This window comes from Hyperolius riggenbachi, chromosome 3 (assembly GCF_040937935.1).
Source record: "Hyperolius riggenbachi isolate aHypRig1 chromosome 3, aHypRig1.pri, whole genome shotgun sequence".
In the NCBI taxonomy this organism is placed as follows: domain Eukaryota; kingdom Metazoa; phylum Chordata; class Amphibia; order Anura; family Hyperoliidae; genus Hyperolius; species Hyperolius riggenbachi.
The window spans coordinates 13,947,959-13,962,658 of NC_090648.1; the positions used below are offsets into that span (position 1 = coordinate 13,947,959).

The window sequence follows — 14,700 nt, forward strand, 5'->3', positions numbered from 1 at the left end:
TCCTTCTGAATATATGTTCTAACATTGTCAGTAAGCAGGAATAGAGTCTAAAGAAGGCTGACAAGCTGAAAGCTTACTGTTTTTCTTTTAAATTAGCCAATAAACTAGAGCATAAACATACAAGCTCTAGTCTCTAGCTATGCTTAGCTACTAAGATAAGGAATTTCACACACAGCGTTTCCTTCCTGCCTCTTCCCCCTCCTCTTGCTTGTAGAGTCCTCATACACATGGGCAGCACGGTGGCGTAGTGGTTAGCTCTCTCGCCTTGCAGCACTGGGTCCCTGGTTCAAATCCCAGCCAGGGTACTATCTGCAAAGAGTTTGTATGTTCTCTCCGTGTCTGCGTGGGTTTCCTCTGGGTACTCCGGTTTCCTCCCACATTCAAAAAAAAAAACATACGGATAAGTTAATTGGCTCCCCCTAAAATTGGCCCTAGACTACAGTACTTACATTACATAATATAGACATATGGCAATTGTAGGGATTAGATTGTGAGCTCCTTTGAGGGACAGTTAGTGACAAGACAATATATATATATACTGTACAGCGATGCGTAATATTTCGGCGCTATATAAACACTAAATAATAATAATACACAGGCTGGAAGCTGGAATGATTTGTCTATCATACTGTATGTCTACACAAGAGCAGTTTGCTAGCAAGTAAGGATTAAAGCATGCCAGCCAACTAGCCAAGTACATCTGTAGATAACTTTTCTTCCATAATAGCACCATCATTTGGACAATCTGCTCTGCTCAAAGGCCTCTGAGTTCTGTTTGTGATGTTTACATTTGGTTCCTATAGCTGGTTGCACACATAGCAGAGACGATAGCATTGCGTAAAACGCTGCGTTTTATAAAGCTGTGTTAGTCAATGGGATGCAGAAAAGGATGCGGAGCGCTGCGATTTACAGTATGCATTTCGCAAACGCTGCTTTTGTTGCATATTATCCAGGCTGGCTGCCAAAACTCACATAATGAAAGTCTATGGTGACACATATGCATAGCGTTGTAATGCATTTTACATGTGGGGTTTTTTATGCGTTTTTTTGGTTTTTAAATGTTGATGATGTATTTCCTCTTTACTTCCTGGTTACTTTGGATAAAACGCATTTATAACACATGCAATACGCATACAAAACCCAAATGCCCCACGTCCACCATCACTGCGGCCCAGCAAATGTGCCCCCTGGCCCCACAGGGCCCCCACTGTGTCTGCACCCCTCATTACCAGCCGTGCGGACTTGTAATCAGGAGCGCTACTCCTCGGGTTACCTGGTCCGAGTGAACTCTGCTGTCCTCCATCATGATGCCCCTCAGTTTTTCTCAGCCTTCTCTCTACTTCCGTGGAGAATCGGTAGCACCTGTCTTGTTGGGAGCGTGTCGCTGTGTAGCGTCCAGTGCCGAAAATGGCAGCGCTCATATCAGCTCTCAGGATGCTCCTCCAGTCCCACTCTTTTCTGTTCCTGCTATCAGTGTATGTTTTGCTATGTTTGTATTACGTTAACTGTACGTGTATGCTGTAATGCTCTGTTTTGCTTTTATTGTTGCTTTTTTATTGTTTATATGTATGTACCATGCTTAACTGTATGCAATGCTGCACTCTGCTTAATTGTACGCACAAGCTGTAATGTTGTCCTATGTATACTTGTCCCATGTCTATGTATGCTTAACCGTATGCTATTTCTGTTTTCTTTTCATCGACGACCCTGTGTGCGCCAAAACCAATTCCGGGTACAATCCACCGTTGTACTTGGCGATAATAAATTCTGATTCTGATTCTGAAATGCATTTTCAATTTGCGGAACGCAATAGCACCAAAAACACAAACAAACGCATTCAAATCGCACTTGCGATTCGCAGATGCAAAATGCACAAAAAATGCATTACAAAATCGCAACCGCACCTGCATAACATGCTACTTTTTCACGCTATGTCATATGTGTTACTATAATTACGCATGCGAAATTTGCTATTACGATGCGAAATTATGGTAGCGTAATTGCCATTAAAATCGTAATTGAAAATACCGTAAGCGTAATTTTCAACGCGTAATTTCGCGTTTCGTTCATAACGTAATTTCGCGTTAAACCATAGCGTAATTTCGCGTTAAACCATCCCGTAATTTTGCATTTCTTCGTAATTTCGCGAATTTCGTAATTACTTGTTAGATATAAAAAATTACTTGTTCGCATTAGCCAATCAGAAGCGAATCAGCGGTAGTCAGACAAACGCTAACAAATTTTCGCATATAAACGCTTTTTCGCGTTAAATAATGTAAAAACTAAGCATGCGCAGTTCAAGGGTGTAAACTACGCTTACAAACGTTTGCATGCAAGGCAAACGTAATTTCGCGATACCCACCGTAACGCGAAAACGACGCGAAAATTAACGCTTACAGTAATATGAACTATCGCGAAATTCCGTTATGTAACTACGCTTACAAACGGTTGCATGCAAGGCAAACGTAATTTCGTGATACCCACTGTAATGCGAAAATTACGCTTACGCGGAATTTCGCGAAATCCTTCTTCATTACGATTATGTACTTACGGCCATAATCGTAATTACACTAATTACGTGAAATTTTGCGAAATCGTAATTAAGTCATTACGCTCATCTCTAAGCCTTCATTTTATCACCTGAGTTAGAAAGAAAAATATCTCAGGCCCTGTTCACAGTGCTCAGTTGTGTTGCAGAGTAATTCTGCATGACAACTCACTGCCCTTACAGTTCTATGGGCCTGTTCACAGTACTGCGTTATAACTTACCGCGTAATTCTAGCTCACTGCATGCAGGCTGTGTATTAAAGTCTATGTCCCGTCTCCATTGCAGTTCACACTCATTGTAACACATTATAGCTAGAGATGTTGGCGAACCGTTCGCCAGCGAATCTCTATGGGCCGATACTACATCTGGGTCGCTATGACCCGTAGTAGTACGGCTGCGCTGGGCCGGCGGTGCGCGTCTTTTATCGCGCACCTGTTGCCAGGCACTTTCTGCGCATGAGCGTGACGTCACTCATGAAATCATGCACATGCGCAGAGAGTGCCCGGCAACAGGCGCGCGATAAAAGACGCGCACCGCCGGCCCAGCGCAGCCGTACTACTACGGGTCATAGCGACCCGGATGTAGTACAGGGTGAGGGGTTCGCCCGATGAACGGTTCGGGAACCGTTCGCCGACATCTCTAATTATAACATGTGTTATGCAACTGACCACTGTGAACCCAGTCTAAAGTATACCATACAAACACCAATTTTGATCACCCAAACGAGCCCCACCAGCCAGCCATCGTGCCCCCATCCCAAGGAAAAAGTTGAATCTGGAGCCTCCACTGCTTCCCGTCAGCCCATAGAACGTGTGCGCCCCCCAGTGGCACCTGCGGCTGCAGCCTGATCCTCTCCCTTGCAAAACAGATTGTTTTAAAACATTTCTTTTGCCGGAAGATGTAAGCGCAAAATGTACAAAAAGTTCAGAATAAATTGAAGAGAATAGAGAGTTTGCGATTGAGATTTGCTTTGAAATATGAACCTAAGGGCTAACTCACGCTACAAGCATAGCAATCCCAATTTTGTAACATTTCACAAACTGATTTTCCGTTTTTGAAGGGATGTGCAATCTTGCACATTTTGCTAAAAAAAAAATCCTGCTTGCAGCGCAACTGTGATTTAATACAAATACTTAAAGGCAACCAGAAACGGGATTTTTACCTACCGGTGGCTTCCTCCAGCCCCATCCGCATGGATCTCTCCCACGCCGCTGTCTTCTCAATTGCCGGTACCGGGTCCCGTCACTTCCGCCGGATGCGACCAGTTTTCCGCATGCAGAGGGACTCAGTCTCGCCAGCGCCTGCTTTACGTATGCGCCTGCGCAGCATGGAGGGAGCGCACTGCGCCTGCGTTGACCGGCCGAAGTGACGGGACCGGTACCAGCGACAGAGGATGACGGCGGCGTGGGAGCGATCCAGACTGTTTGGGCTGGAGGAAGCCCCAGGTATGTATAAATCTATTATGATGTTCGTCTCTGAGTCTCTTTAAAGGTGGCCACTAACAATACAATTTGCTGAACGACTGTTTACGAATGATTCTTCACATGAACGATTTTAAATGATCGTTTGGGGCCACTAATGGACAATAGTCTCCTAACCAATCCGATCAGATTGACGGGATCAAACAAAAAACCGGATCGATTTCATGAATCCGGTTAAATTGGTTAGGACATTTTTGTACGACCGTTAGTAGTGGTCCCAAACGATAATTTCCGATCAGTTATGCGAATAATTATTCGTAAAAGAACGTACGGAAAATTGTATCGTTAGCGCCCACCTTTAGTGCAGAATTTCTCAGCGTTTTTCCGTGCAGGAACCCTTCAGATATTTGTGGGTCTCCAGGAACCCCGGCGTCAGCGAGGGGAGTAGGAAATTATTCTGCAGGTGGTATGATCTTTATAAGTGGATGTATATGGCTGTTGATTGTAACAGCCTTGTTGTGTAGCGTCCATTCCATGTTCCTATCATAATAGCACTGTTAGGGTCGATTCTCACTACGGCAATTAACGCGCAATTCCTGCTAATCGCCGAAGAGCGACTTTTTAAATCACTGGTGCTATTCTAACTCTATGGCGGTGATCTCACTGCCGCGATTGGTGCCAATCGTGGGTGAGTCCTGATTAGTGCCAATCGCAAAAGGTGTTACCTGCAATATTTTGCAGCGAAGCAGTACAGTGCTTAAAGAGGAACTGTCGCGAAAATCTTAAAATTTAAAACCCATACAGATAAGAAGTACATTTCTCCCAGAGTTAAATGAGCCATAAATTACTTTTCTCCTATGTTGCTGTCACTTACAGTAAGTAGTAGAAATCTGTTATTACCGACAGATTTTGGACTAGCCCATCTTATCATAGGGGGATTCTCAGGGTCCTCTTTATTTTTAAAAGCACTCAGTGAATGGCAGTCGCTCCGTCCAACTGTAAAAATAGTGTACATCAAGCAGGGAGACTGGGCAGCATCTTTGTATAAATCTTTTTCAGGGAGTGTCTTTATAAAGAGGAAAGACCATGCTGAGAATCCCCTATGGAGAGATGGGGAACACAGGATACAGTAGCAGCAGATGAGGAGTGGTGGGAGGAGCCAGTGTAAAGATTTGCAGGAAGGAGCAGCAGATGAGAAGTGGTGGGAGGAGCCAGTGTAGAGATTTGCAGAGAGGAGCAGCAGATGAGGAGTGGTGGGAGGAGCAGCAGATGAGGAGTGGTGGGAGGAGCCAGTGTAGAGATTTGCAGAGAGGAGCAGCAGATGAGGAGTGGTGGGAGGAGCAGCAGATGAGGAGTGGTGGGAGGAGCAGCAGATGAGGAGTGGTGGGAGAAGCCAGTGTAGAGATTTGCAGGGAAAAAGCAGCAGATGAGGAGTGGTGGGAGGAGCCAGTGTAAAGATTTGCAGAGAGGAGCAGCAGATGAGGAGTGGTGAGAGGAGCAGCTGATGAGGAGAGGTGGGAGGAGCAGCAGATGAGGAGAGGTGGGAGGAGCCAGTGTAGAGATTTGCAGACAGGAGCAAGAGATGAGGAGTGGTGGGGAATACAGGATACAGGAGGAGGGGAAGGGGACCTGTCCCATCAGGCTTACAATCTAAGAGGTGAGGGAACACAAGATACAGTAGGAGGGAAGAGGACCTGTCCCATCAGGGTTACAGTCCAAGAGGTGAGGGGACACAGGCTACAGTAGGAGGGAAGAGGACCTGTCCCATCAGGCTTACAATCTAAGAGGTGAGGGGACACAGGATACAGTAGGAGGGAAGAGGACCTGTCCCATCAGACTTACAATCTAAGAGGTGAGGGAACACAGGATACAGTAGGAGGGAAGAGGACCTGTCCCATCAGACTTACAGTCTAAGAGGTGAGGGAACACAGAATACAGTAGGAGGGAAGAGGACCTGTCCCATCAGGCTTGCAATCTAAGAGGTGGGGGGACACAGGATACAGGAGGAGGAAAGAGGACCTGTCCCATCAGGCTTACAATCTAAGAGGTGAGGGAACACAGGATACAGTAGGAGGGAAGAGGACCTGTCCCAACAGGGTTACAATCTAAGAGGTGAGGGGATACAGGCTACAGTAGGAGGGAAGAGGACCTGTCCCATCAGGGTTACAGTCCAAGAGGTGAGGGAACACAGGATACAGTAGCAGGGAAGAGGACCTGTCCCATCAGGCTTACAATCTAAGCGGCGAGGGGACACAGGATACAGTAGGAGGGAAGAGGACCTGTCCCATCAGGGTTACAATCTAATAGGTGGGGGGCACAGGATACAGTAGGAGGGAAGAGGACCTGTCCCATCAGGCTTACAATCTAAGAGTTGAGGGAACACAGGATACAGTAGGAGGGAAGAGGACCTGTCCCATCAGGCTTACAATCTAAGAGGTGAGGGAACACAGGACACAGTAGGAGGAAAGAGGACCTGTCCCATCAGGCTTACAATCTAAGAGGTGAGGGGACACAGGATAGAGTAGGAGGGAAGAGGACCTGTCCCATCAGGGTTACAATCTAATAGGTGGGGGGCACAGGATACAGTAGGAGGGAAGAGGACCTGTCCCATCAGGCTTACAATCTAAGAGGTGAGGGAACACAGGATACAGTAGGAGGGAAGAGGACCTGTCCCATCAGGCTTACAATCTAAGAGGTGGGGGAACACAAGATACAGTAGGAGGGAAGAGGACCTGTCCCATCAGGGTTACAGTCCAAGAGGTGAGGGGACACAGGATACAGTAGGAGGGAAGAGGACCTGTCCCATCAGGCTTACAATCTAAGAGGTGAGGGAACACAGGATACAGTAGGAGGGAAGAGGACCTGTCCCATCAGGCTTACAATCTAAGAGGTGGGGAACACAAGATACAGTAGGAGGGAAGAGGACCTGTCCCATCAGTCTTACAAGCTAAGAGGTGGGGGACACAGGATACAGTAGGAGGGAAGAGGACCTGTCCCATCAGACTTACAATCTAAGAGGTGGGGGACACAGGATACAGTAGGAGGGAAGAGGACCTGTCCCATCAGGCTTACAATCTAGGAGGTGAGGGAACACAGGATACAGTCATTAACTGTCATTAACTATGACTAAGGGCAGATTGTAGGCCCGATACGCGTCAGTTGAACTTTGTGGTTTTTATTGCGATGCAACATGGAATTTTTTGAATAAAGAATACAGCAATCTTTCTACCAGCACTTGGTTTGCGGATCCTTTTGTGCATATCTGTGGACTGGTTTGGCTCCTTTGATCCCGCACCTGCCGGTTAGTTTCTAGGGGGTAGAGCGTTTTGAACTCCTTCACTGCAGGAGGGAAGAGGACCTGTCCCATCAGGGCTACAGTCCAAGAGGTGAGGGGACACAGGATACAGTAGGAGGGAAGAGGACCTGTCCCATCAGGCTTACAATCTAAGAGGTGAGGGAACACAGGATACAGTAGGAGGGAAGAGGACCTGTCCCATCAGGCTTACAATCTAAGAGGTGGGGGAACACAAGAGACAGTAGGAGGGAAGAGGACCTGTCCCATCAGGCTTACAAGCTAAGAGGTGGGGGACACAGGATACAGTAGGAGGGAAGAGGACCTGTCCCATCAGGCTTACAATCTAAGAGGTGGGGGAACACAGGATACAGTAGGAGGGAAGAGGACCTGTCCCATCAGGGTTACAATCTAAGAGGTGGGGGAACACAAGATACAGTAGGAGGGAAGAGGACCTGTCCCATCAGGGTTACAGTCCAAAAGGTGAGGGGACACAGGATACAGTAGGAGGGAAGAGGACCTGTCCCATCATGCTTACAGTCTAATAGGTGAGGGAACACAGGATACAGTAGGAGGGAAGAGGACTTGTCCCATCAGGCTTACAATCTAACAGGTGGGGGAACACAAGATACAGTAGGAGGGAAGAGGACCTGTCCCATCAGGCTTACAAGCTAAGAGGTGGGGGACACAGGATACAGTAGGAGGGAAGAGGACCTGTCCCATCAGACTTACAATCTAAGAGGTGGGGGACACAGGATACAGTAGGAGGGAAGAGGACCTGTCCCATCAGGCTTACAATCTAAGAGGCGAGGGAACACAGGATACAGTAGGCGGGAAGAGGACCTGTCCCATCAGGCTTACAGTCTAAGAGGTGAGGGAACACAGGATACAGTAGGAGGGAAGAGGACCTGTCCCATCAGACTTACAATCCAAGAGGTGAGGGGACACAGGATACAGTAGGAGGGAAGAGGACCTGTCCCATCAGGCTTGCAATCTAAGAGGTGAGGGACACAGGATACAGTAGGAGGGAAGAGGACCTGTCCCATCAGGCTTACAATCTAAGAGGTGAGGGAACACAGGATACAGTAGGAGGGAGGAGGACCTGTCCCATCAAGCTTACAATCTAAGAGGTGAGGTAACACAGGATACAGGAGGAGGGGAAGGGGCCCTTTCTTATCAGCCTTACAATCTAAGAGGTGGGGGAACACAAGATACAGTAGGAGGGAAGAGGACCTGTCCCATCAGGCTTACAAGCTAAGAGGTGGGGGACACAGGATACAGTAGGAGGGAAGAGGACCTGTCCCATCAGACTTACAATCTAAGAGGTGAGGTAACACAGGATACAGGAGGAAGGAAGGGGACCTGTCCCATCAGCCTTACAATCTAAGAGGTGGGGGAACACAAGATACAGTAGGAGGGAAGAGGACCTGTCCCATCAGGGTTACAGTCCAAGAGGTGAGGGGACACAGGCTACAGTAGGAGGGAAGAGGACCTGTCCCATCAGGCTTACAATCTAAGAGGTGGGGGACACAGGATACAGTAGGAGGGAAGAGGGCCTGTCCCATCAGGCTTACAGTCTAAGAGGTGAGGGAACACAGGATACAGTAGGAGGGAAGAGGACCTGTCCCATCAGACTTACAATCTAAAGGCCCACACACACGTCGGATTTGCGCGAACGACGGGTCGTTTGAATGTTCCGTCGTTCGCACGTTTCCGCATGAAATCCGGCGTGTGTACAGACTATCGTTCGGGAGATAAGACTGGTTACCAGCGATCCGCCCGGCGGATCGTTGGTAACCAGTCTTATCTCCGGAACGATAGTCTGTACACACGCCGGATTTCATGCGGAAACGTGCGAACGACGGAACGTTCAAACGACCCGTCGTTCGCGCAAATCCGACGTGTGTATGGGCCTTAAGAGGTGAGGGGACACAGGATACAGTAGGAGGGAAGAGGACCTGTCCCATCAGACTTACAATCTAAGAGGTGGAAGACACAGGATACAGTAGGAGGGAAGAGGGCCTGTCCCATCAGGCTTACAGTCTAAGAGGTGAGGGAACACAGGATACAGTAGGAGGGAAGAGGACCTGTCCCATCAGGCTTGCAATCTAAGAGGTGAGGGACACAGGATACAGTAGGAGGGAAGAGGACCTGTCCCATCAGGCTTACAATCTAAGAGGTGAGGGAACACAGGATACAGTAGGAGGGAGGAGGACCTGTCCCATCAAGCTTACAATCTAAGAGGTGAGGTAACACAGGATACAGGAGGAGAGGAAGGGGACCTGTCCCATCAGCCTTACAATCTAAGAGGTGAGGGAACACAAGATACAGTAGGAGGGAAGAGGACCTGTCCCATCAGGCTTACAATCTAAGAGGTGAGGGAACACAAGATACAGTAGGAGGGAAGAGGACCTGTCCCATCAGGGTTACAGTCCAAGAGGTGAGGGAACACAGGATACAGTAGGAGGGAAGAGGACCTGTCCCATCAGGCTTACAATCTAAGAGGTGAGGGAACACAGGACACAGTAGGAGGGAAGAGGACCTGTCCCATCAGGCTTACAATCTAAGAGGTGAGGGGACACAGGATACAGTAGGAGGGAAGAGGACCTGTCCCATCAGGCTTACAATCTAGGAGGTGAGGGAACACAGGATACAGTAGGAGGGAAGAGGACCTGTCCCATCAGGCTTACAATCTAAGAGGTGAGGGAACACAGGATACAGTAGGAGGGAAGAGGACCTGTCCCATCAGGCTTACAATCTAAGAGGTGGGGGAACACAAGATACAGTAGGAGGGAAGAGGACCTGTCCCATCAGGGTTACAGTCCAAGAGGTGAGGGGACACAGGATACAGTAGGAGGGAAGAGGACCTGTCCCATCAGGCTTACAATCTAAGAGGTGAGGGAACACAGGATACAGTAGGAGGGAAGAGGACCTGTCCCATCAGGCTTACAATCTAAGAGGTGGGGAACACAAGATACAGTAGGAGGGAAGAGGACCTGTCCCATCAGTCTTACAAGCTAAGAGGTGGGGGACACAGGATACAGTAGGAGGGAAGAGGACCTGTCCCATCAGACTTACAATCTAAGAGGTGGGGGACACAGGATACAGTAGGAGGGAAGAGGACCTGTCCCATCAGGCTTACAATCTAGGAGGTGAGGGAACACAGGATACAGTAGGAGGGAAGAGGACCTGTCCCATCAGGCTTACAATCTAAGAGGTGGGGGAACACAGGATACAGTAGGAGGGAAGAGGACCTGTCCCATCAGGCTTACAATCTAAGAGGTGGGGAACACAAGATACAGTAGGAGGGAAGAGGACCTGTCCCATCAGGCTTACAATCTAAGAGGTGAGGGAACACAGGATACAGTAGGAGGGAAGAGGACCTGTCCCATCAGCCTTACAATCTAAGAGGTGGGGAACACAAGATACAGTAGGAGGGAAGAGGACCTGTCCCATCAGGCTTACAATCTAAGAGGTGAGGGAACACAGGATACAGTAGGAGGGAAGAGGACCTGTCCCATCAGGCTTACAATCTAAGAGGTGGGGAACACAAGATACAGTAGGAGGGAAGAGGACCTGTCCCATCAGGCTTACAATCTAAGAGGTGAGGGAACACAGGATACAGTAGGAGGGAGGAGGACCTGTCCCATCAAGCTTACAATCTAAGAGGTGAGGTAACACAGGATACAGGAGGAGGGGAAGGGGACCTGTCCCATCAGCCTTACAATCTAAGAGGTGGGGGAACACAAGATACAGTAGGAGGGAAGAGGACCTGTCCCATCAGGCTTACAAGCTAAGAGGTGGGGGACACAGGATACAGTAGGAGGGAAGAGGACCTGTCCCATCAGACTTACAATCTAAGAGGTGAGGTAACACAGGATACAGGAGGAGGGAAGGGGACCTGTCCCATCAGCCTTACAATCTAAGAGGTGGGGGAACACAAGATACAGTAGGAGGGAAGAGGACCTGTCCCATCAGGGTTACAGTCCAAGAGGTGAGGGGACACAGGCTACAGTAGGAGGGAAGAGGACCTGTCCCATCAGGCTTACAATCTAAGAGGTGGGGGACACAGGATACAGTAGGAGGGAAGAGGGCCTGTCCCATCAGGCTTACAGTCTAAGAGGTGAGGGAACACAGGATACAGTAGGAGGGAAGAGGACCTGTCCCATCAGACTTACAATCTAAGAGGTGAGGGGACACAGGATACAGTAGGAGGGAAGAGGACCTGTCCCATCAGACTTACAATCTAAGAGGTGGAAGACACAGGATACAGTAGGAGGGAAGAGGGCCTGTCCCATCAGGCTTACAGTCTAAGAGGTGAGGGAACACAGGATACAGTAGGAGGGAAGAGGACCTGTCCCATCAGACTTACAATCTAAGAGGTGAGGGGACACAGGATACAGTAGGAGGGAAGAGGACCTGTCCCATCAGGCTTGCAATCTAAGAGGTGAGGGACACAGGATACAGTAGGAGGGAAGAGGACCTGTCCCATCAGGCTTACAATCTAAGAGGTGAGGGAACACAGGATACAGTAGGAGGGAGGAGGACCTGTCCCATCAAGCTTACAATCTAAGAGGTGAGGTAACACAGGATACAGGAGGAGAGGAAGGGGACCTGTCCCATCAGCCTTACAATCTAAGAGGTGAGGGAACACAAGATACAGTAGGAGGGAAGAGGACCTGTCCCATCAGGCTTACAATCTAAGAGGTGAGGGAACACAAGATACAGTAGGAGGGAAGAGGACCTGTCCCATCAGGGTTACAGTCCAAGAGGTGAGGGAACACAGGATACAGTAGGAGGGAAGAGGACCTGTCCCATCAGGCTTACAATCTAAGAGGTGAGGGAACACAGGACACAGTAGGAGGGAAGAGGACCTGTTCCATCAGGCTTACAATCTAAGAGGTGAGGGAACACAGGATACAGTAGGAGGGAAGAGGACCTGTCCCATCAGGCTTACAATCTAAGAGGTGGGGAACACAAGATACAGTAGGAGGGAAGAGGACCTGTCCCATCAGTCTTACAAGCTAAGAGGTGGGGGACACAGGATACAGTAGGAGGGAAGAGGACCTGTCCCATCAGACTTACAATCTAAGAGGTGGGGGACACAGGATACAGTAGGAGGGAAGAGGACCTGTCCCATCAGGCTTACAATCTAGGAGGTGAGGGAACACAGGATACAGTAGGAGGGAAGAGGACCTGTCCCATCAGGCTTACAATCTAAGAGGTGGGGGAACACAGGATACAGTAGGAGGGAAGAGGACCTGTCCCATCAGGCTTACAATCTAAGAGGTGGGGAACACAAGATACAGTAGGAGGGAAGAGGACCTGTCCCATCAGGCTTACAATCTAAGAGGTGAGGGAACACAGGATACAGTAGGAGGGAAGAGGACCTGTCCCATCAGGCTTACAATCTAAGAGGTGAGGGAACACAGGATACAGTAGGAGGGAAGAGGACCTGTCCCATCAGGCTTACAATCTAAGAGGTGGGGAACACAAGATACAGTAGGAGGGAAGAGGACCTGTCCCATCAGGCTTACAAGCTAAGAGGTGGGGGAACACAGGATACAGTAGGAGGGAGGAGGACCTGTCCCATCAAGCTTACAATCTAAGAGGTGAGGTAACACAGGATACAGGAGGAGAGGAAGGGGACCTGTCCCATCAGCCTTACAATCTAAGAGGTGAGGGAACACAAGATACAGTAGGAGGGAAGAGGACCTGTCCCATCAGGCTTACAATCTAAGAGGTGAGGGAACACAAGATACAGTAGGAGGGAAGAGGACCTGTCCCATCAGGGTTACAGTCCAAGAGGTGAGGGAACACAGGATACAGTAGGAGGGAAGAGGACCTGTCCCATCAGGCTTACAATCTAAGAGGTGAGGGAACACAGGACACAGTTGGAGGGAAGAGGACCTGTCCCATCAGGCTTACAATCTAAGAGGTGAGGGGACACAGGATACAGTAGGAGGGAAGAGGACCTGTCCCATCAGGCTTACAATCTAGGAGGTGAGGGAACACAGGATACAGTAGGAGGGAAGAGGACTTGTCCCATCAGGCTTACAATCTAAGAGGTGAGGGAACACAGGATACAGTAGGAGGGAAGAGGACCTGTCCCATCAGGCTTACAATCTAAGAGGTGGGGGAACACAAGATACAGTAGGAGGGAAGAGGACCTGTCCCATCAGGGTTACAGTCCAAGAGGTGAGGGGACACAGGATACAGTAGGAGGGAAGAGGACCTGTCTCATCAGGCTTACAATCTAAGAGGTGAGGGAACACAGGATACAGTAGGAGGGAAGAGGACCTGTCCCATCAGCCTTACAATCTAAGAGGTGAGGGAACACAAGATACAGTAGGAGGGAAGAGGACCTGTCCCATCAGGGTTACAGTCCAAGAGGTGAGGGAACACAGGATACAGTAGGAGGGAAGAGGACCTGTCCCATCAGGCTTACAATCTAAGAGGCGGGGGAACACAGGATACAGTAGGAAAGGAAGAGGACCTGTTTCATCAGGCTTACAATCTTGCTTGGTACACACCATACAATTTTCTGGTAGATTTACCTGCCAGATCGATTTTTCCCCACATGTCCAATCTGAAATTTGATCGATTTTGCGATCGATTTTCCAATCACTGTTCACTTCTATGGATCGATTGGAAAATCGATTGGAATTCAGATTGGACATGGTGGCATGGCAGTCGAAGTGCCATCACTTCTAATTGCTAGATTGACAAACCTTCATTTCCACCAGCGATCTGTCATGTGTGCCTCTGTGTGCGTCGCATAGGAAGTATAGCAGAACATATCAAAAAACTATCAGACGCTCGTACAATCGATGGAAATTTTCCGGTTTGACTGTTTAAGGTTTTTCTGAATTTACACTCGATATGGATCAGGTTTGGTTGGTTAAATTAAAAATTTTAAAAACAGTTCACAGTCCATTTAAGTCTGTTTGAATAGAAATCTTTAAAGGACACCTGAAGTGAACGGTATATGGAGGCTGCCATATTTACTATTTCCTTTTAATCAATACCAGTTGCCTGGCAGCCCTGCTGATCCTCTGCCTCTAATACTATTAGCCATAGCCCCCGAACAAGCATGCAGCAGATCAGGTGTTTCTGACATTATTGTCGGATCTGAGAAGATTAGCTGCATGCTTATTTCTGGTGTTATTTAGACACTACTGCAGCCAAATAGACCAGCAGGACAGCCAGGCAACTAGATTTCATTAAAGGTTACAAATATGGCAGCCTCCATATACTTCTCACTACAGTTGTCCTTTGAGATCGTTATCCTTTGCCGATCGATCGTTGGTCACCATTCATTTAGACCAATTTTCATCTGAGGTGTGTATGTATCTTTGGAAGCAGCGGATCAGCAGGGCTGCCAGGCAACTGGTATTGCTTAAATGGAAATAAATATGTCAGCCTCCGTATCCTTCTCA

The 14,700-nt window shown here is 48.5% G+C and overlaps 1 protein-coding gene across 1 annotated transcript in view; it reads left to right on the forward strand.

Moving 5' to 3' along the window:
* The window catches only part of NYAP1 (neuronal tyrosine phosphorylated phosphoinositide-3-kinase adaptor 1), a 218,979-nt gene that overhangs the window by 105,267 nt on the left and 99,012 nt on the right, over window positions 1-14,700 (forward strand). The window lies entirely within an intron of this gene.